This window comes from Schistocerca gregaria, unplaced genomic scaffold (assembly GCF_023897955.1).
Source record: "Schistocerca gregaria isolate iqSchGreg1 unplaced genomic scaffold, iqSchGreg1.2 ptg000199l, whole genome shotgun sequence".
NCBI classification, from domain to species: domain Eukaryota; kingdom Metazoa; phylum Arthropoda; class Insecta; order Orthoptera; family Acrididae; genus Schistocerca; species Schistocerca gregaria.
In genome coordinates, this window is record NW_026061737.1 from 10,484,128 (window position 1) to 10,508,007 (window position 23,880).

General features: G+C 41.8%; 1 non-coding gene across 1 annotated transcript; it reads right to left on the reverse strand.

Annotated features, from left to right (window-relative positions):
* Positions 1-11,297: 11,297 nt before the first annotated feature.
* On the reverse strand, positions 11,298-11,372 carry Trnat-ugu (transfer RNA threonine (anticodon UGU)). Its single transcript has one exon. It is a non-coding gene; the product is annotated as a tRNA-Thr (tRNA).
* Positions 11,373-23,880: the final 12,508 nt, after the last annotated feature.

The following is a 23,880-nucleotide window of genomic DNA, read 5'->3' on the forward strand; positions in this document are numbered from 1 at the left end:
AAGCTGTGTTCTGTGGTTCCTCCCAGAGTTCATCACGATATATTCCGAAAAAAATCATAGTTAACGAACATTATAAATTGCTCTAGACACGAAGGCAATCGCAGTTAACATTTAATAAGGCCACTGGTATCCTTCGAAATGCAACTAATCAACGTCATGCAGAACGTCGTGGGTCACAGCGGATGGGTGGAATCGAAATATGACATTTACCCACGATCGCTTCTTTTTGTCAATTTGTGCCATTAATTTCTCTGCTCCCTAATCTGATTTCGTATCTCCCCATCAGCTATTCGATCAAAACTTTTTTAGCATTCTTCTACACCACCACATTTCGGAAGTTTCTAGTCGTCTCCTGTTTGGGGAACCAGGCATGTTAACTACTGATTCGCAATATATTTATTCCGAAAGGCAAAAGGAACCCCGAAAACAATGAAAATAATTTTGTTTATTGGTGATTGTACCAGTTTTATTTACACTTAGTGTGAATATGAAAGTATTTTAGTCCAAATCCGTATTTGAAGGTTCTAAATGTCGGTTTAAATGGCAGCTTGCTATGTAAGACATGCCCACTTGTTTCTCTGTGCCATCTCTTCTTTGAGATGATAAGCCTAGGGACATTTTACCCGTAGCTTTGAGCTTTCACCTATTGAATACATTTTTTCTTGTCTCGTAGTCAGTTGTTTGCTAGAGTAATAACGTTTCTGAACAAAACAAATGCCAAGATCTACCCACAAAGTTTTCGAAAGAAGTTCTAGAAGACTTGCAAGAAATAAAAAAGTAAATATCATGAAACAAATGTTATGTTTATGTACAGCATGCGTACTATTGGAAAGTGAAAGAAACTATGAATTTAAATGAGTGCATGTACGACGGTAAGTGCAATACAACTTTAAATTTTCCGTAACTTTTCTAACTAAATGTACCTTTCCTCTCAAACCATTTATCCCAGAACCATGGAATTCTAACGACCAGTTTTCTTACTCGAGGGCATGAAGAGTCGAGGGATATGAAAGGGAAGCAGTGGTTGGGAAGAGAGTGAGACAGGGTTGTAGCCTATCCCCGATGTTATTCAATCTGTTTGCTGAGCAAGCAGTAAAGGAAACAAAAGAAAACTTCGGAGTAGGAATTAAAAACCATGGAGAAATTGTATTATAATGAACACTATGGTCTTTTAATTTTTGAAATTTGCCCGCAAAACCTGTCTTTCAAAATTTTTCTAAAAATTTCACTATTAATATATTATTCATGAAAAATTGTCAGCTTGTTGGAAAATAGTGGAAATGCATGTAAGAAATGTTTTGTGTTTTACCGTTAAAATAACACAACTTAGGATAAGGGTCATATAAATAGATCAGTTAACATGGTGGAGATGGAAGATACGTTCTCCCCGTGAATATTGTGTTTAAAAACAAATGAATATTTTCAAATCAACAGCTCATTTCATGAAGTCATAACTAGAAGTGAATAATCTCCACAAAAATTGGTAAGTTAATTACTTTGGTGCAAGAAAGTCTCCATCATTAAGGAGAACGATGTTTTCAATAACTTGCCGGCAGCCATAAAAAGCTTTACTACTGACAGATTTCAGTTTACGAGGAGCCTAAAGGATTTCTTGCTAACCATCTCTTCCGACACCATTAATGAATTGAATTACTTAGTAGAACAAGCGCGCGCGCGCGATTGAGTGTGTGTGTGTGTGTGTGTGTGTGTGTGTGTGTGTGTGTGTGTGAGAGAGAGAGAGAGAGAGAGAGAGAGAGAGAGAGAGAGAGAGAGAGAGAGAGAGAGAGAGACAGAGACAGAGAGAGAGAGAGAGAGAGAGAGAGAGAGAGAGGGGGGGGGTCAAATAATACGTGTACTATCAGAAGTGTGACCAAATTTTCATTCCTCGTTCATGATCAGTCCATTTGCGGTCTGTGGATAATAAATTAGCATATTATTTTCCCATTGAGTATCTCCCCATTATGGATCAATTTCAATGGAAAGTACATATAATCTAACCCTCTCGTCTGCCCCACTTCTGTTGAAGGTTACACATGAGACAAATACCTTGTTGTTGTTGTTGTTGTTGTCTTCAGTCCACAAACTGGTTTGATGTAGCTCTCCATGCTACTGTATCGTGTGGAAGCTTCATCTCCCAGTACCAACTGCAACCTACATCCTTGTGAATCTGCTTAGTGTATTCATCTCCTGGTCTCCCTCCTCGATTTTTACCCTTCACGTTGCCCTCCAATATTAAATTGGTGATTCCTTAATGTCTCAGAACGTGTCCTACCATCCGACCCCATCTTCTAGTCAAGTTGTGCCACAAAGTTCTCTTCTCCAGTATCCTATTCAATACCTCCACATTAGTTATGTGATCTACCCATCTAATCTTCAGCATTCTTCTGTAGCACCACATTTCGAAAGCTTCTATTCTCTTCTTGTTCAAACTATTTATTGTCCATTATTCACTTCCATACGTGGCTACACTCCATACAAATACTCGGAGAAAAGACTTCCTGATACCTAAAGCTATACTCGATGTTAACAAATTTTTCTTCTTTAGAAACACTTTTCTTACCATTGACAGTCGACATTTTAAATCACTCCTAATGCGTACTCCCAGATAATTTATGGAATTAACTGCTTCCAGTTGCTGACCTGCTATTTTGTAGCTAAATGATAAGGGACCTATCGTTCTATGTATTCGCATCACATTACACTTGTCTACATTGAGATTCAATTGCCATTCCGTGCACCATGCGTAAATTCGCTGCAGATCCTCCTGCATATCAGTACAATTTTCCATTATTGCAACCTCTCGATACACCACAGCATCATCTGCAAAAAGCCTCAGAGACTTTCCGATGTCACTCACCAGGTCATTTATGAATATTGTGAATAGCAACGGCCCTATGACACTCCCGTGAGGCACACCTGAAATCACTCTTACTTCGGAAGACTTCTCTCCATTGAGAATGACATGCTGCGTTCTGTTATCTAGGAACTCCTCGATCCAAGCACACAACTGATCAGATAGTCCGTATGCTCCTACTTTGTTAATTAAACGACTGTGGGGTACTGTGTCAAACGCCTTGCGGAAGTCAAGAAACACGGCATCTACCTGTGAACCCGTGTCTAAGACCCTCTGAGTCTCGTGGACGAATAGCGCGAGCTGGGTTTCACACGGCCGTCTTTTTCGAAACCCATGCTGATTCCTACAGAGTAGATTTCTAGTCTCCAGAAAAGTCATTATACTCGAACATAATACGTGTTCCAAAATTCTACAACTAATCGACGTTAGAGATATAGGTCTATAGTTCTGCACATCTGTTCGACGTCCCTTATTGAAAACGGGGATGACCTGTGCCCTTTTCCAATCCTTTGGAACGCTTCGCTATTCTAGAGACCTACGGTACACCGCTGCAAGAAGGGGGGCAAGTTCCTTCGCGTACACTTTGTAAAACCGAACTGGTATCCCATCAGGACCAGCGGCCTTTCCTCTTTTGAGCGGTTTTAATTGTTTCTCTATTCCTCTGTCGTCTATTTCGATATCTACCATTTTGTCAACTATGCGACTTCAAGAGAAGGAAGCACAGTGCAGTCTTCCTCTGTGAAACAGCTTTGGAAGAAGACATTTAGTATTTCGGCCTTTAGTCTGTCATCCTCTGTTTCAGTACCATTTTGGCCACAGAGTGTCTGGACATTTTGTTTTGATCCACCTACCGCTTTGACATAGGACCAAAATTTCTTACGATTTTCTGCCAATTCAGTACATAGAACTTTACTTTCGAATTCACTGAAAGCCTCTCGCATAGCCCTCCTCACACTACATTTCGCTTCGCGTAATTTTTGTTTGTCTGCAAGGCTTTGGCTATGTTTATGTTTGCTGTGAAGTTCCCTTTGCTTCCGCAGCAGTTTTCTAACTCGGTTGTTGTACCACGGTGGCTCTTTTCCATTTCTTACGATCTTGCTTGGCACATACTCATCTAACGCATATTGTACGATGGTTTTGAACTTTGTCCACTGATCCTCAACACTATCTGTACTTGAGACAAAACTTTTGTGTTGAGCCGTCAGGTACACTGTAATCTGCTTTTTGTCACTTTTGCTAAACAGAAAAATCTTATTACCTTTTTTAATATTTCTATTTACGGCTGAAATCGTCGTTGCAGTAACCGCTTTATGATCGCTGATTCCCTGTTCTGCATTAACTGATTCAAATAGTTCGGGTCTGTTTGTCACCAGAACGTCTAATATATTATCGCCACGAGTCGGTTCTCTGTTTAACTGCTCAAGGTAGTTTTCAGATAAAGCACTTAAAAATATTTCACTAGATTCTTTGTCCCTGCCACCCGTTATGAACGTTTGAGTCTCCCAGTCTATATCCAGCAAATTAAAATCTCCACCCAGAACTATAACTTGGTGGGGAAATCTACTCGAAATATTTTCCAAATTATTCTTCTGGTGCTGAGCCACAACAGCTGCTGAGCCTGGGGGCCTATAGAGACATCCAATTACCATGTCTGAGCCTGCTTTAACCGTGACCTTCACCCAAATCATTTTACAATTAGAATCTCCGTCAATTTCCTTCGATACTATTGCACTTCTTATCGCTATAAACACGCCTCCCCCTTTACTGTCCAGCCTTTCTCTGCGATATACATTCTAATCGGAGTTTAGGATTTCATTACTGTTTACATGTGGTTTCAGCCAACTTTCTGTCCCTAGTACTATATGGGCGTTGTGACTGTTTATTAATGAGAGCAGTTCTGGGACCTTTCTATAAACGCTCCTGCAGTTTACTATTAGCACATTAATATTGTTATTCCCTGTCGCATTTTGCCTACTCCTGCCTTGCCGCGTCTCAGGAGGCGTCTTGTCGGGCCTAGGGAGGGAATTCTCTAACCTAATAAAAAGCCCATGTGCACTCCACACGTACTCCGCTACCCTCGTAGCCGCTTCCGGCGTGTAGTGCACGGCTGACCTATTCAGGGGGACCATACATTTCTCCACCCCATTGCGGAGGTCGAGAAATTTGCACCCCAGCTCTCCGAAGAATCGTCTGAGCCTCTGGTTTAAGCCTTCCACTCGGATCCAAACCAGAGGACCGCGATCGGTTCTGGGAACGATACTACAAATAGTTAGCTCTGATTCCACCCCGCGAGCGAGGCTTTCCGCCTTCACCAACTCCGCCAACCGCCTGTACGAACTGAGGATGACCTCTGAACCCAGACGGCAGGAGTCATTGGTGCCGATATCAGCAACAATTTGCAGTCGGGTGCACCCAGTGCTCTCTATCGCCGCCGGTAGGGCCCCCTCCACATCTCGGATGAGACCCCCCGGCAAGCACACAGAGTGAACACTGGCCTTCTTCCCCGACCTTTCCGCTATTTCCCTAAGGGGCTCCATCACCAGCCTAACGTTGGAGCTCCCAATAACTAATAAACCCCTCCCCCCGTGTGCCTGCTCGGACCTTGCTGAAGGAGCAGCCACATGTCCATTCACAGGCAGAGCGGGCGATGCCACACGGCCAGCCTCCACATTGACCCTCCGCCTCGTGCGCCGCGAACGCCGCTGAACCCGCCACTCCCCTTGGGGAGAGGGTGGCCAGCCGCGCCCGGTACCCGCGAAGATGTCTCGACAGCAGGGACAGTGGGTGAAGCATCTAACACCTGGGGTGCACCATGCGACGCACTAGACTCCCCACTGCCGCTACACTCCGAGGCAGCAAAAGCAAAAACACACGGAAGAAGAAGTGACAAGTAAGAAAAATACAGTTAATACTTAAATTAAGGTAGCTCGCTGCACAGCAGACGTGAAGCAGACGGCGGTTAGGGCGACACATGAACTTACAACATAAAAGTAATAACAGATAAAAATACATGTTCATGAACCTGAGAGAAAATCAGTCCATAAGTTTAAGCAAACTCTATCAGCAGTACAATGAGAATCAGCTTAATTTTTCAATTAACTCCTCGACAGAATAGAAGGAGTGACCCATGAGGAAACACTCCAGTTTCGATTTGAAAGCGCGTGGATTACTGCTAAGATTTTTGAATTCGAGTGGCAGCTTATTGAAAATGGATGCAGCAGTATACTGCACACATTTTTGCACAAGAGTTAAGGAAGTCCGATCCAAATGGAGGTTTGATTTCTCCCGAGTATTAACCGAGTGAAAGCTGCTTATTGTTGGAAATAAACTAATATTGGTAACAAGAAACGACAATAAGGAATATACATATTGAGAGGCCAATGTCAAAATACCCAGACTCCCTGAACAGAGGTCGACAAGAGGTTCGTGAACTCACACCACTTTTTGCCCGAACCTCTCGTTTCTGAGCCAAAAATATCCTTCTAGAAGGGGAAGAGTTACCCAAAAACATAATACCATACGACATAAGTGAATGGAAATAAGCAAAGTAGACTAATTTACTTGTCGAAGTATCACTCACTTTCGGTACCGTTCGAATAGTGAAAATGGCAGTATTAAGTCTTTGAACAAGATCCTGAACGTGGGCTTTCCACAACACCTTACTATTTATTTGAACACCTAGCAATTTGAACCGTTCAGTTTCACTAATCATATGCCTATGCTGTGATATTAAAACGTCAGGTTTTGTTGAATTGTGTGTTAGAAACTGTAAAAACTGAATCTTACTGTGATTTAACGTTAGTTTATTTTCTACAAGCCATGGACTGAGGTCATGTACTGCACTACTTGAAACGGAGTCAATGTTGCACACAACATCCTTTACTACCAAGCTAGTGTCATCAGCAAACAAAAATATTTTAGAGTTACCCGTAATACTTGAGGGCATATCATTTATATAAATAAGGAACTATAGCGGCCCCAACACTGATCCCTGAGGAACCCCCTCCCCTTGACAGTACACCACTCAGATCCCCCATCACACTGTATTACGTTCCCCCATTCCCGTAGATCGTTCCCTAATGCTCTTCCTGAAACACTGTACAACTTCTGATTCTGTCAGTTCTTTCAGGTCCCATCTCCTTAAATTCCCACCTTTTTCCAGTTTCTTCAGTTTTAATCTACAGTTCATAATCAATATATTGTGATCAGAGTTCACATTTGCCCCTGGAAATGTCATACAATTTAAAATATGGTTCCTAAATCTCTGTCTTACCATTATATAATCTACATGAAATATTGCAGTATCTCCAGGTCTCTTCCACGTATACAACCTTCTTTCATGATTTTTGAACCAAGTGTTAGTTATGATTAAGTTATGCTCTGGGCAAAAGCCTACCAGGCGGCTTCCTCTTTAATTTTTTACCCCCATTCCATATTCACCTACTACGTTTCCTTTTCTTCCATTTCCTACTGTCGAATTCCAGTCACCCATTAATATTAAATTTTCATCTCCCATCACTATCTGAATGATTTCTTTTATCTCATCACACATTCCATCAATTTCTTCATCATCTGAGGACTACTTTTACGACTTTGGTAGGCGTGGGATTCGTGGCTATCTTGGCCACAACAATGCGTTCACTATGCTGTATGTAGTAGCTTACCCGCATTCCTATTTTTATTAATTATTAGACCTACTCATGCATTAGCTTCATATTAGCCTTCCTAATAATTAAATCTATATCAGATGTTAACAATGACGCCGGTGGATGGACTATCACGAAATTACTGACCGTCGAGAATGTCACAAATATAACCGACAAGCTAATGGGCCCTTCACAGGAAAAGGTTTTTTGCCAGAAAACGGGGAAAACTGAAACCCATCAAATGAGTAAAAAAGTGTATATTCACTAACAAAAAAAATAGTGTACGCACACAACTTACACAACAATAGTCTGGGATTACTCTATTACGTAATACAGTTTTTGTGATTGTATCTTGCAGCTTTAGTTATTTTTAATTAAAAGAGGCTTTAAAAGGACAGAAAGAACGTGTTGGACTACGCTAGAGATCGTTCTGTTAGCACAGTCTTTACTTTGTAATCACTTTCGTTGACTTCGGCAACTCTCAACAGAAATCTCCAACCTAACCGAGACAATGTGCTACGATACAGCCGAGATCATGACAAGAGAATGGGCTACATCACACTCGAAGTAAATGTATATAGGTAAGGATCCCCATGACCTGTATACGTCTGTTATAAAAAATCTCCAAGCCACTCTCCTCAAATAGACCGCAATCTTCTCTTGACCTTCAACTGTTACTATTTCAGAATTGAAAACCAGATTCAAAGAAAATTTGGTTACAAGGCACAAAACTAGAAAAATAAAAATAATAAAAGTGAGAACGTGAAACATGTTAGCAATAACCATAAACAGGAGATTTTACAGAAAATAAAATTGAGAAAGGAAATTATTAATATTATCGACCGTTTAGGAACTCTAGGCTACGAAAGGGATGAAAACACATATCGAATAAGTGGTGGACGAGTTAGTGTGTTTTAAGATTAAATCCAAACAAGAATTAGAGAAAAACATATCGACGCAAGGCCTCTATTACGAAAAATTGCTAAATCTCGAGACAAATTGTGTCCTTCTGTATTTGATGAAATGTTTTGGCCCCTAGAACGGATGAAACAGTATCTGCAATATCAACAGGAACTTCGGACATGTGTTTCATATTTCATCCAAGCCTGCAGTCTATAAATATTTAAACAAAATACTATAACAAAATACCACTACAGGGGAATTACTTACGGAGTAGTTCTTGGTAAAGAAACACAGGACACAATTACGTATGTGGGCTTAATACGAACTACAACTGTGTTTATAAATCGCTATAGTTGACTTGGACTAACGACGAGCGAATATCAATATAACCTGTACGCTTTTCAAAGCTGTTATCCATGAAAAAGCTAAACCACGTATCGCGAACAAAATACTATTTAACACCGAAACAATGATATTAGCTGACAATGGGCACAGACTTTAGTCAATGGGCACTGTTGAAAATTTGTGCCAGACCAGGATTAGCACCCGAGTCCCCTGGTTACGAGGGAGAGGCAATGATCACTGTGTCCGAATTACACAGTGGTCAACAGAATAGCACGAACTGCCCGAGCATGCCGTTCTTTAGATCCAAATTCTCAATTTCTCCATAGACTGCTAATGCACTGCTCCTTGAACATAATCCTCCTCCCCTTAATTATACAGTACATGGCCAAAAAAACAGACACCGAATATATGCAAACTTGGCCTTACGAACATTGCAGACGTCGTCTATGTAACACACGTCAAACTTCAAAGAATTTACCAATTCGTTGCATTGTTTACTATAGACCACAAATCAAGTAACGTAAAAAAAGCACTGCGTCTATTGAGCTCATGATTCAGAGTTAAAAAAAACTAATAAGTCGCCTACATATTACAGTTGCTGCCAAAAGAGGAGAACCATTATTTTCCCACAAAAGGAAATATAGTTAAAATGACGCTTCTATTTCGGTTAGTTTATGCGGTTACTAAAATTTGCCGTGAAAGTTACATAGTGGACTCTACCCTCCCCCCACCAGAAACGTAGTTATCGTGGCTGTTGTGAGACTTTTGTACACAGTTAGAGAAAGTGTGTTAAATGTGGCGCGGACGGAAACACTAGGCTACGCTACAGGGCAATCTGCTCGCACAACGTTTAGTCGGCATTCATAATCGTTGGCGTAAACAACTCTCAATCAAATTACCACCATCCAACCTAACTTAGATCTCGGGCTACACTACCAATCGGCCTGTCATCACAACCAAATATTCATTGAGTGGGGGTGGGGGGATTTCCTGTATCTCTAGGAAAAACTGTCAGTTTTGTCAGACTCAACAGCAAGATTTACCAATGGTAAACACTTTTTAGACGGCTCGTAATTTTAGAATAGTCCTCTTCGTCTTACTTGGCATAAATTGTTCGCTGGCGTCCCAGCAGCTAGCTCCCTCAGTGTCTGCTTCTGCCATCGCACCACGCCAGTCTGCTGTTGTCCTAGCAGACCGAACGCACCGCACATCCGACACCTTCGGAACCACTCACTGGCCAGTTAGCAACTGAGCGGAACACTGTTTACATCGTGAAAGGAAAACTATGCAAAGATGTACACTTAAATGGCACGACTGAGTAGCGCACACACACAGTAATATCTGAGGAATGTCCTTCGACACGCGCAGAACGAAAGTCTTCTCGCGAACGTACAGCGTCTCTGAAAAAAAATCTAGTGACTATATTCCGGCGTTACAGCCAGGTTCTCATACAAATGAGCAAAAAAGGGTAAATTTGAAATTTTTTTGAGACAATGAAAATACATTCGAACGATCTGTTTGGGAATTACGAGTGACAATACTATGAGCTTAATTTTAGATTTTCAATAAAAAATGGCGCCCGTAATTATGATTTGATCAAGGGCTTGCGAGACTGGAGTACGCAGAGTGCGTGCAGTGTGGCACCTCAGATGTTACCTGAATTCAAAAATGGGTAACATCAGTTGATACTACATTATTTCTCTGAACTTGAAAATGGATAACATCAGTCGATAATACATAAAATTAATGGGAGCGCATACCTAACCGCAATGAAACAACCTTAAATTTAACGATACAGTGCTAATTCGAACTTTGAGTTCGATTTTGAGGGGTTTGTTTCACTCCTTATGCCTACACAAAAATTAGTTAATATTAACAAATGTCATATTATAGCTATAAGTTCCTAAGAAAAGTGTTTACTTTTAGGGGTCAGAGGTAGATGTTAAGAGAACGAACCACTTTTAATTTATGCTGCATGCCGTTCTGAGAAAATAGTTACCCGAAAAAAATGTGTTCAAAGTTTAGGGAAAACATTTAGTTATATTATTACTTCGATTTGCATGAACTGAGTGTTACATATATATTTTTAATGTCGCTGAAAACGAATCTGAAGTCAGATTTTCAATATTCAAAACAGCTAATCCAATACGGAGGGCAATGTATTTTCGTTATTTACGTTTAGTCTGCAAGTCAAGGAGTATTTATCAACCCTTCCTCTACCTCTGATTGTTCCTAGACAGCAACTTCCTGTTCTTCTTGGCAGGAAAAGCCGATCTGTCAAAGCTGGATATGCAGCACTCGGCAGCCTGCACTTGATATTCGTCCGTATTTTCGGTGAGTATGTTTGCATGCATTCTGCAGTATGAATCATTTTGAGCACGTGCGACACGGGACGAGTTATCATCTACATCTATATGGATACCCTGCAAAACACATTTAAGTGCCTGGCAAAGGGTTCATCGAATCACCTTCACAACTGATAATTAATTGAAACCCTCAGCTGCCGACAGGTGTTGTTGATATACTTCGATGGGGACAGCTGAAAAGTGTGCCCCTACTGGGACTCGAACCCAGAATCTCCTGCTTACAAGGCAGACGCTCAATCCATCTGAGCCATCGAGGGCACACATGAACAGCACGACTGCAGGAATTTATCCCTCGCACGCTTCCCGTGAGACTCACATCCCCAACCGTCCACAATCCGCATACGTAATGTACTTAATAGGTATTTGTCCATCCACTCATTACTGGCTCACACTAAGGTGACGATTCCCGTAAGAGTTCCGGCAACCTGTGCGCATTCGCACAGACGAAGGTCAATGGCTGGGTAACGTTTAACCATAGATATAAAGATAGTAACTGCTCTCGAAAGAACAGGCGCCACTGACGACCTTGCAACTCTTCTAGAATACATGATAGACCGGCCGATGTGGCCGAGCGGTTGTAGGCGCTTCAGTCGGGAGCCACGCGACCGCTACGGTCGCAGGTTCAAATCCTGCCTCGAGCATGGGTGTGTGTGATGTCCTTAATTTAGTTAGGTTTAAGTCGTTCTAAGTTCTAGGAAACTGATGACCTCAGATGTTAAGTCCCAAAGTGCTCAGAGCCATTTGAACCATCAGTCCCTATGTTTACACACTACTTACAGTAACTTATGCTAAGGACAACACACACACAACCATGCCCGAGGGAGGACTCGAACCTCCAACAGGGGGAGCCGCGCGAACCGTGACAAGGCGTTGGACACATGGCGGGTACCCCGCGCGGCTCATGGCAGCCGTGACACTGCTTCAAACAATGGACTGTAGAAACTTTTGTAAAGCACGGATTAAAAAAAAAAACCTTTCCGTTCCAGGAGTCTAGACAAGTACACCTTTAAAAAATGCAACTACAAAGAAATTGAATTTTCGAACGGGCCAGGGCTTAAAACTTTGAAGAGTTAAATTTTAATGGCCGTTCTCTTGTATGCAAATAGTTTCACAGTAGAAATTTCTCTAGTTTTATTTATTTATTTATTTTTTGCTGTAGGTAAAGAAGGATAGGATTCTGAGAAGGGGGAAAGGGGGGGGGGGAGGAATCTCGCCTCTCCCACCTTGGAATTCTCAGTACAGAATTTTTATTCATTACGAGATTCTCAGCCACTTGCAGAAGTGATTTCGCGTGATTCTGCAAAACTTTTCCTTTAGCCAATCGTAGCAACTATAGGATTCCGTTCCTGCTGCATGACATGTCTCGGAACTTAAACTGACCAACTTATTTGCATAAAGAGCTAGCTTATCATCCGCTTCTTTACTTACTTAGACCGTTCATGGTCTGCAAAGCATTTTTTCTTTAATCGTTTTTTTATGTCTTTTATAAACTGCAACACTTTCTAAACTTTTCTAAACTTAACGCCGTTGAAGCATGGTCTTTTGCTGAATGACCAAAAAGCAATGCTGACAGCTGGGGTCCAAGGTTTTTGTTAATCAAGCCGTTTGTATTCTTGCTTGTATAACGCATATTTCTTTATATCTAATTGAGAAGTGAAATACCGGTTTTCGTAGATGCAGATTTAAAATATTTTAATATAACGCAATAAATATTTCATTAAAATTTTCATCCCCTTATGCTCGAAGTTAAAAACCAGTGAAACACGTAGTTTTTAAAAATTGTAACAGATTAGCCGAATACGAATTGTCAGATATGCTTTCATAATGCTTTCATAATGAACCATTTTCAGAAACGTGGAGCCGGATCTGGGGGTGAATTTCCTTCTCTCCGAGACACCCGGCTTCTTCTTCGACTTAGCCGGCAAACAGGCCGAGGACGCCGGGTGGGGACCGAATATGCAGCAGTTTGTGGATGGCGACGTCGTCACTAGCTGTTGCCTTCGTGCGGGCCTCTTGTGTAAAGGGGGAGCCAACCGTGGCCAAGTGAAGGTCTGTATTCCACAGGAACGAGTTAGCATGGCACTCAGATATTTCCACGATTCGGCGGACGGGGGTCATTTGGGGTTCTTCAAGACCTTGAACCGAGTTCAGGAATACATGTTTTGGCCCAACCTATATCGCGATGGCAGGCGATTTGTTGGCAACTGTGTCCAGTGTAAGCGTGGTAAGCCCGATGGTGGGCTGCACAGAGAACTACTACAGTCGCTTAGGGAGCAGTGTCCTCTGGACCGCGACTCAAAGATCGAAACAACGATCGACGGAAACTGGTGCCAGAAACGCACCAGCTCACTCTATTTCATCCCCTTAGGGGTTGAACTTCCAAAAACACCGAAACACGTATTTTCTTATTTGTAGCCTTGAAGTCAAATACCAATTTTCGTAGATGTAGCCTTAAAAATACTTTCATAGTTCTTCCATAATTATTTATCTCAAAATAAAATGTTCATCCACTATTTCACCTCATAGAGGTTAAATTCCCAAAGATACTGGAACACATATTTCTTTATTTCTGACCTAGAAACCAGATACAAATGTTCGTATGCCTAGCTTCAAAATTACCTTAATAGCTACATGATTCAGAAATCCTTTCATGTCCTGTGTCTCCCCCTTAGAGGTGGAATTTTGAAATATGCAGTATAAGCGGTATAAGATCAACACTCTTTCCAAATCTCAAGGTTTATTTTCCTTGGCGGTCTGGACTGTGTGAGTTTCATAGTAATAGTCCTCCACACACACACACACACACACACACACACACACACACACACACACACACACACACACCACTACCAATGCCACCACCACCTCCTGGGGAAATTTCTGCAGACGCCCTTGTTCCACTGCAGTCATATTTTGCCGACGACCTACATTTAGCAGCGTGGGAGGGATAGTGTCGTGCAACAGACAGTATACTCAGTAGACAACGAACTGTTCGTTGTGAAATCAGCGACATATTAACCGAGACTGACACAGAAGGTGCTGAAGGTGAAGCACACTAGACTCGTGTCTACCACGGCTTCAAATAGTATCGATTTACTATGAACGGAAGTTCCGAAAAGTGAGCAAGTAATTTTACAGTAAATTCAGTACCGATGGTGAGGATATACAACGAAAAACATTTCTATAAAATTTCAGAAATAATGAAATATTCCACTCAAGTCGCGTGACAGAAAACGCAATGGATATGCTTGCACTTAAGACGGAAGGCCCTACGTGCTTACGCAGGCTTACGACAGATCGTAAAATTCGGCAGTAGGCGTAAGCCAACCTCTTGTGCTGCCATCTGTTATTGATGCCAGGCATCAAGGTCTCAGTAGTACGACCATCCACTGGAGAGTAGTTTGCTTTGTAAGCACTCCGTCTTCAGGCCACGAGTGACCTACTGGGACAGCACCATCCGACCGCCGTGTCATCATCCGTGGAGGATGCGAGCAGGAGGGGCGGGGGTCAGCACACTGCTCTCCCGGTCGTTATGTTGGTATTTTTTGACCGGAGCCGCTACTATTGGGTCGAGTAACTCCTCGATTGACATCTTGAGGCTGAGTGCACCCCGAGAAATGGCAAGAGCGCATGGCGGCCTGGATGATCACCCATCCAAGTGCCTTCAACGCCCGACAACGCACTTAACTTCGGTGATCCCACGTGAACCGATGCAACCTCCGCGGCAAGGCCGTTGCCGCAGATATTTTACAGTAGTTGCTTACGTTTCATAATTATCTAGTTTACGGGGAAAATGTAAAAAAGGCGATTGTCACCGAAGCTACAACTAATCTGAATTTCTGGTTAGTTATCAAGTGGTCTTGTGTGCGAGCCTGAATTTTTCATCCTTTGCGGTGGGAATGATTCAAACCCGTCATGTTCTTCTTATGAAGTGTTCTATTTATTTTGCACACAATGATCGTTTGTAGTTGTCTTGAGTTACTAGGTTGATAAATTTTTGTTTGGCGCACGTATCATAACTGAGATTTGCGCTTAATGGCTGAAGGTGAATTAGCGTAATGAGTAGTAGCGAATGTTACAGTAACATGTTTGTAAATTATTTCAGGTAAATTACGTTAGTCGTGTAATATTATCCGTATACCAGTACAGTATATGGGCCAATTACGTTAGTCATGGAATACTATCCGTATAAGACTATGTCACCTTGATGTCCCGGAATTTGCTTCAATTTTGGAATCCACGAAAGAACTGGAAATTTTCCTTTACACAGCTTTCCATATAATTTCTATTACAGTGATTCAGTCTTGCCTGTCACTCGACTTTTCTGACTGTGAAATAAATTCTATCGCTCAGGTGCTTATTACCTCTTCGTGTTTCCATTTGCCGATATTGCGCATAAACACATATCTCAAAGTTGCTATGGACATTGATGGAGCGACACACTTTTCTATGGCGACACTGCAGTTTATAGATAGAAAAACCGATCAGTTAAAACGACATGGGTATTTTAGTTCTGAATAACCGATGTCTTTCAGTATTTGTTTGCTCTCGGTTATAACAAGTATCTTTTCATTTTTTCCTGATAACCACGTAAAAACAGATATATCAATTAGCCACAGATGTCGTAGTAAAATTTTTAGTTTTCAAATAAACCTTTTTAAAAAAAGACGAGTAATTTTTATTCGTAAGATTTCCATAGCACTGAAATACGGCGTTATTACAGAAAAAAATGGGAAAAGTTATGTATGCCACTTTAATAACACTGCTGATAGAAACGAGCAACAAATGGATTGGTCCAACATTGCCGAGACAATACTGTGCCTGTTATACAAGCAGAGCGCGAGACTGGACACAGTTTCTCGCTGTTGTCGAACGTCAGTTGTAACATAGAATGGCACCATCTGGAAGTCTGGAAGTATTTTACGATATGCGGTACGAGTGAAGAACAAAGTTAGATTTGGTCGACTTGCGACATCATACAAGGAAAAAAGTTAAAATTTAACAAATCATTCATAGTTCTGGATAAAAGTAGAAAGTGCCTGATCTGCTGCTGTGTCTACGTAGTATGCCGTTATCTGCTTTTAGCCCTTAAAAACAGAGAAATTAAAACGAAAAAGAGAGTTCTCCTGCCGCAGTTTTCACTCTTTATCGCTGGACTATACGTAATGCCTGCATAGTGCTGTGATAACCGATTACAATATAATTTTTGAGCAGAGCTTCTAAAAACTATAATCAGTAGGATAATATTGCCAGTTTTCTGTAGTATAGAAGCACTCGCCAGCAGCGAAGATCGGACAAAGTTTTATTTGACTATTTAATTTAAAGAAATTAGAATTATATTAATACCGTCAGTTGCTCGCGGGCGTTGATAAATATCAACGTGGACAAGTGAAAATGTGTGCCGCGACCGGGACTCGAACCCGGGATCTCTTGCTAAAATGACAGACGCTCTATCCATCTGAGGCACAGAGGACACAGTGTATGGTTCGACTGCAGGGACTATCTCGCGCACGCCTCCTGCGAGACTCACATTCTCACCTTGAATGTCCATACACTACAGTCGTAGAGTCCCACTCCAACACACTCATTCCTCGTGGAAGACATGTCCATATCAATATAAGTATATGGTTCTGGCAATACCAGCCATGACCTTCTTCTGTGAAGATGCACACGTATTCCCCGAACTGGACTTGGTAAGAATGTGTTCCACGAGTAATGAGTGTGTCGGTGTGGGACACTACGAATGTAGTGTGTGGACATGCAAGGTGAGAATGTGAGTCTCGCGGGAGGTGTGCGCGAGATAGTACCTGCAGTCACACTATCGTCTGTGCCCTCGGTGGCTCAGATGGGCAGAGCACCTGCCATGTAAGCAGGAGATCCTGGGTTCGAGTCCCAGACGTGCACACATTGTCACCTGTCGCCGTTGATATATATCGACACACGTGAGCAGCTGACGGTATTAATATAATTCTAATTTCGTTCTGAACGGCTGCAGGTCATCATAAGGGTATTTAATTTGACATTTTGATTCCATTTATCAAGAAACTGAGAAAGTAAAAATTGTTTAATCTTTGTTTGATTTCTACGTTTACTAGAGAAAATAATGTAAATAAAAGACTGAAAATCGGTTATTACAAGAACTGGTATTGTGACGGGCTTTAACAATTAGCTTAAAGAAGGGTTGGGAAACTGATAAGAGCCGAAAACCAGTTATTTCAGCGATAACCAACATTCCCACTGGTGTTCTGAGTGGTAAGATTGACGCACAAGGACAACAAGAACAGTTTCTCAGAAAGGTTACTGGAGCTCTGATGTTCTCAAAATGAACGGGCCAGCCATTGGCGTCTGCGAGGGTGAAGGGGAGGGGGAGGGGAGGAGGTCGGGAGGGGAGGATAGGCAAAAGGGCACTTTCACCCATCGCCCCCAACCCTCCCTGGAATCTGGATAAAGAGTTTTTATTCGTTACAGTATACTCTTCCAGATAAGAATTCTCCACAATACTGATAAACCTTAGCTTTGGCCAGTTGTAGCGCTTATAGAGTTAGGGTCTTGTAGCTTGATGCACCTCGTAACTGACCAGCTGATTTGTACACAGAGTGCCAGTTTCAGAATCATGCACTCCAGCCCCGACCCGCCTTCCCCCCTCCCCACCACTGGAAATATTTCTGCAGACTCCAGTCTGCCACTGTGCATATATTTTGATAACATCCTGGTTTTAATAGCATCGAAGGAACAGCATTGTGCAGTAAAAGGGTAGACCTAGCACAGAACACACCATTCACAATGAAACGCATCACTTAGTAGATGGTGAAGTACTCTGAAGCTAGCCAGATAGAAACAGAACCTCCTGGCACTGCATCTAACCCAAATTCTAATCTTACACTAATCTCTTGTATGTACCTACCACGCCCTCAAAGAGCCAACGATTTACTATTATCAGAAGTTCCGAAAAATGAGGAAGAAATTGACCCACACTTTTTTGCGTTGTTTATTATTTCGATTACACCATAAACGGAATGGACTTGTAGCCACAGGTTACACAAGCGATAGATGGTTTAAAATACATAAAAAGAGATGACAATAAGAAACGCTTTTTAAAAACACAATGATGCACGGCTTTTACGATTTTTACAGGAAAAAAATCGATGACAAAATAAAGGTTTTTCAAAAATATGCTGGTAGACAATATTGGGGATTTTTTATCTTTATAGATGACTAGCGGAAAAGCTTGGTGTTGACCAGGCATTTATTTAGAGCTGTGCGTCCACGTCCGTACTATGCAGCGTCTGGCCTTGTCCTGAGTTTTTATGACGTATCTCCCGAAACATGTGTCGTACAATGATATAATTTTGTAGGTACATTCAGCGTCATATGCGGATACTGTCTGCAAAATTTATTGCGAATATAGTAGCAAAGAAGTAACAAATTTAAATGTCACGAATGCTGTGATGCCCACACACTTGGGTGTAACTAATGTACACGGGATGCTTGGCACGATCATTATGGCTACCATCACCTGTGGTCGTAATTGGACCAGCTGTGTCGACGTAGTGAAAATATAAATGTGCATAACATGGTAAACGTCCATTCTTTCCAGCCATCAGACCTGAACTACGATCAAAAATATCATAAAAAGTGGTAGGGGCAATGGCCTTGCCGCAGTGGATACACCGGTTCCCGTCAGATAACTGAAGTTTAGCACTTTCGGGCGTGGTCGGCACTTGGATGGGTGACCATATGGGCCGCTATGCGCTGTTGGCATTTTTCGGGTTGCACTCAGCCTTCCGATGCCAATTGAGGAACTACTCGTCCGAATAGTAGCGGCTCCAGTCAAAGGAAACTACCACAACGAGTGGGAGAGCCAGCTCCTCCTCCACCCTCAGTGAGAATGACGTGGAGGTCGGATGGTCCTGATTGGCCACTTGTGACCTGAAAACGGAGTGCTTTTTTAAAGTAGTACTCCCTACATAAAACTGACAGTCTAGGCTCAGGGACTGTCCACGGTAAATGCTGCAATGGACCTACGAATACTATTAAAATAACGGTTTGAGTTCTCTTTAATTGTCCAATCATCTGAAGTGAGTCCTTATTGCAGTACGCTGAAAAATAGATTTTATGTTAATGGCGGATAAATTTTATGTGAATTGCGGCAAATTAACTTTACCCTAATGACACACAAGGTCAATGCCGTACTATCACGTAAAGTATTCTCAGATCGAAATGTTTTGCATTACAAAATCTCCAATGTAGATTCATAATACCGCAATTATAATTCTCAAAATAATTTGGAGCTACGTTCAATGCATATTTAAATGCATCTTTCAAAACAATAACAGAATTCTCATTAGATCATCATTATCAATGGCTAGAGTATTCCTATTATTTCGTCTACCAAAAACCGCGTCTCACTATGGCTTCTTCAGTACGCTGTTTTGTTTTCCACTGTTGACAATAGAAACGATCTGGCAGATGTGACATTGTAGATACGCAGTATGCGTGTCTTAATGCAAATAAACCGTCTGGAACATTTACCCTTGAACGTCCCTAGAATGGGATTTCATGGAACGTTATTACTTTTCTGTGTCCATTTCCATCACAAAAGCTGATCGCCACGACTGGGGAAGGGGAGGAGGGGGTGGGCTGAAAGTTGGCAGCAGTGGCAGAAAAACCGAAGAAAACCTCACGTTTTCGTCATTTGTTTTCATAATGAAGTAGTGCCAATTCATCACATCGCACGCTTTTCTCTCGGAAACGGTAAAATTCATCGTCTGGATATCAATGTCGCCTGCTGAGGTATGCAGTCGCACCACTCTGTACGAAATAGGTTCTAAGCTGATGCAGTCGACAAGTAACATCGAAATATATCGTCACCTAGAAATACATCGACACCTCGAAATAAATCCACACCTCGAAATAAATCGCCACCTCGAAATAAATCGCCACCTCGAAATAAATCGCAACCTCGAAAAATCGCAACCTCTAAATAAATCGACACCGTGAAATAAATCGAAACCTCGAAATAAATCGACACCTCCAAACAACCGCTACACCGAAATGAGTCGATATCCCGAAGCATATCGACATCTAGACGCATTTCGGCTTACCATATAGACAGAAATCTCGATGCTAGTCGACATATCGAGATAAATTGAGGTACAGAAATATATCGATATCTCGAAATATATTGGTACCACGTAATATAAAGATATCTCTCAAAATAGCGATATCTAGAAATTTATGGATTACTAGAGATATGGAGGTACCTTGAATTATATCGATATCTCGATAAGAATCGATATCTGTAGTACACCAATACATGGAAATATATCGATACCTGGAAATATAAAGACAACCTTAATTGTGTCGGTATATCAAAATAAATCGATATCTCGATATAATCGGATACTCTAAATCAATCGATATCTCGAAATAAATAGACTCCTCAATATAGATAGATATCTCGAAATAAATCGATATCATGATTTAATGTGCGCATCTACGTAAGTCGATATATCGAATTGAATCGATAATGGGAAAAGTATGGACGTCTCAAAATAAATCTGTACCCCTAAGAAAATGATTATCGAAATAAATAGATATAACGAAATATATCGCTATCTTGATAAATACCATTATCTAGTGGTCGGATAAATGTTTCAAGATGACATGACATAACAGTATAGTCTACATACATGAAAATACTTTGGATTTTCAATATATCGATAGATTTCTAGACCTCGGGAAAAAAAATCTTTGATCCGACCTCGGGGCAAAAACGCAGACCTCGGGAAAAAACGTCGACCTCGGGGAAAAACGCCGACCTTAGGGCAAAAACGCCGATCTCGGGGAAAAACGCCGCCCTCGGGGCAAAAACGCCGACCTCAGGGAAAAACGCCGACCTCGGGGGGAAACGCCGACCTCGGGGAAAAACGCCGACCTTGGGAAAAACGACGACATCGTGGAAAAACGCCGACCTTGGGGAAAAACGACGACATCGTGGAAAAACGCCGACATCGGGGAAAAACGCCGCTATTGGGAGAAAACGCCGACCTCGGGGAAAAACGCCCACCTCGGGGAAAAACGCCGACCTCGGGGAAAAACGCCGACCTTGGGAAAAACGACGACCTCGGGAAAAACGACGACCTTCGGAAAACTGCTGACCTCAGGAAAAATCCAGTTCCATTAATTTACATAGACAATAATGTTAGTTACCATTAGGTTCTCAAAATGCAATCAAATTCCTGGTATTTATCACCTCACACAAAAAGTGGTAATGACAGAAAAGTCTCGTTCTTTAGAAAGTTTAGAATGAGATGTTCTAAATAATGCAGATAATCCATTTACAATAATCTACAAGCACTGCACAATGAGAAGAGACTGTCAACCAGAGCACTTTGAAATAGTGCACAGCCAGGAAGACAGAGGTTGCATTGCTGTTTCTAATCCTCTGGTGCTTGAGATTCAGAATCCAGGATTGCCTCGAATGAGAACAGCACGAATGAATGTCCTGCACCAGTATAGAACTTACTCTGGAACTCCACAGAAAATCACAAGGCACAATTATATCACATAATTTTCAGCAAACTACAGAAGCCTCTAGTGGACATAACAACGTCGTCACCTCCTTCACTAGTGAAAGATCTTAGTAGCTATTGAGTCAAGAGTAGGTGGCCAATTAATAATTTGTTGTTCAAAGCTAACTTCAGTGTATATGGGAATACTCAGTGGACATCTTTAACCATCATATTTTACTGTCTAAGATATGTCAACTTCCCAGACTATAAGTATAAGCAGAGCTTGGTCTTTACCAATCCGAGATTGTTTAGAATAGGTATCAATGGAATCAGATCCACTGGGCATTTAGAGCAACCTGCTTTAAACAATATGAGCAGGCAATAGACACAGACACAGAATTTGAAATTTCTCTGTGAAGCGGTTACCTTCATCGTCTTCAAACTTACTTTGTGTGCTGCGGTATGCGGAGGCACTAATAGCAACACAGTAAAACACAGAAGAAACTTATAAGTTGATGTAATCAGCCAGTAAGAAGCAGTAAAATTCAAGTTTTAGTAATCGACTATTGACTTATTATCCGGCTTTGGTGCCTCAGACATGTCCGACGACCTTAAGATTTGGCATGAAACGAAGTCTGGAAGACACGTTACACGATAGAATTGGAAAAGTGTTCATGTGTTGTAAAAACCTAAGAAATCGTCCCGTTTTCGTCAATTGCCGTCGAATCGACGTAATGACATATCGTCACATTGGATGCTTTTCTCTATAAAACAGTTACATTTATCGTCTGGAAACTTATGTCCCTGGCTGCGGCATGCGGAGGCACTAATAGCAACTCCATAGAACACAGAAGAAGCTTCTAAGTTATTGGTTCAAATGGCTCTGAGCACTATGGGACTTAACATCTGTTTTCATCAGTCCCCTAGAGCGTAGAACTCCTTAAACCTAACTAACCTAAGGACATTAAACACATCCATGCCCGAGCAGGATTCGAACCTCCGAGCGTAGCAGTCCCGCGGTTCCGGACTGAGCGCCTGAACTTCTTGACCACCGCGGCCGGCTCTAAGTTGATGTAATCGGCCAGTAAGAAGCAGTACAATTCATGTTTTAGCTATCGATTATTGAATTATTAGCCGCCTATGGCGCCAGGGATATGACTGACGACGTTACGATTTTGCATGAAACGAGGTCTGGGAGCCACGTTACACGAGAATGTGTGAAAACTGATCATATGTAGTAAAAACTTAAGAAATCCTCCCGTTTTCGGCATCTACTATCGAATCGACGAAATACCAGATCGCCACAATGGCCACTCTTCTCTCTGAAACGGTTACATTTATCGTGGGCAAAGCTACGTCGTGTGCTGCGATATGCGGAGACACTAAAAGCACCATAGTAGAACACAGAAGAAGCTTCTAAGTTGATGTAATAGCCAGTAAGAAGCAGTACAATTTAAGTTTATTTATCGATTTTTGACTTTTTAGCCTTCTTTGGTGCCTTGGATATCAGCTAGGTCCTTACCATTTTGCATGCAGGGACGACTAGCAGCCACGTTGCACGGGAGAATGTGAAAAGTGATCATATGTAGTAAAAACCTAAGAAGTCCGCCAGGTTTCGTCATTTGCTATCGAATCGACTTTATGTCAGTTCGTCACATTGGCCGCTCTACACTTTGAAACGGTTACATTTATCGTGTGGAAGGCTATGTCGCGTGCTGCGATATGCGGAGACACTAATAGCACCATAGTAGAACACAGAAGAAGCTACTAAGTAGATGTAATAGCCTGTATGCAGCAGTAAAATTCAAGTATAGTTATCGATTTTTTTACTTTTTAGCCTTCTCTGGAGCCTTGGACATGAGCTAGGACATTAAGATTTTGCATGCAGGGAGGTCTAGCAGCCACGTTGCAGGGGACCATGAGAAAAGAGTTCATATGTAGTAAAAACCTAACAAATCCGACCGTTTTCGTCATTTGCGATCGAATCGATTTAATGTCAGATGGTCACATTGGCCACTCTTCTCTCTGAAACGGTTACATTTATCGAGTGCAAAGCTATGTCGCGTACTGCGATATGCGGAGACACTAAAAGCACCATAGTAGAACACAGAAGAAGCTTCTAAGTTGATGTAATATCCAGTAAGAAGCAGTACAATTCAAGTTATCGATTTTGACTCTTTAGTCGGCTTTGGGGCTTCGACATGAACTACGAACTTAAGATTTTGCATGCAGGGAGGACTAGCAGCCACGTC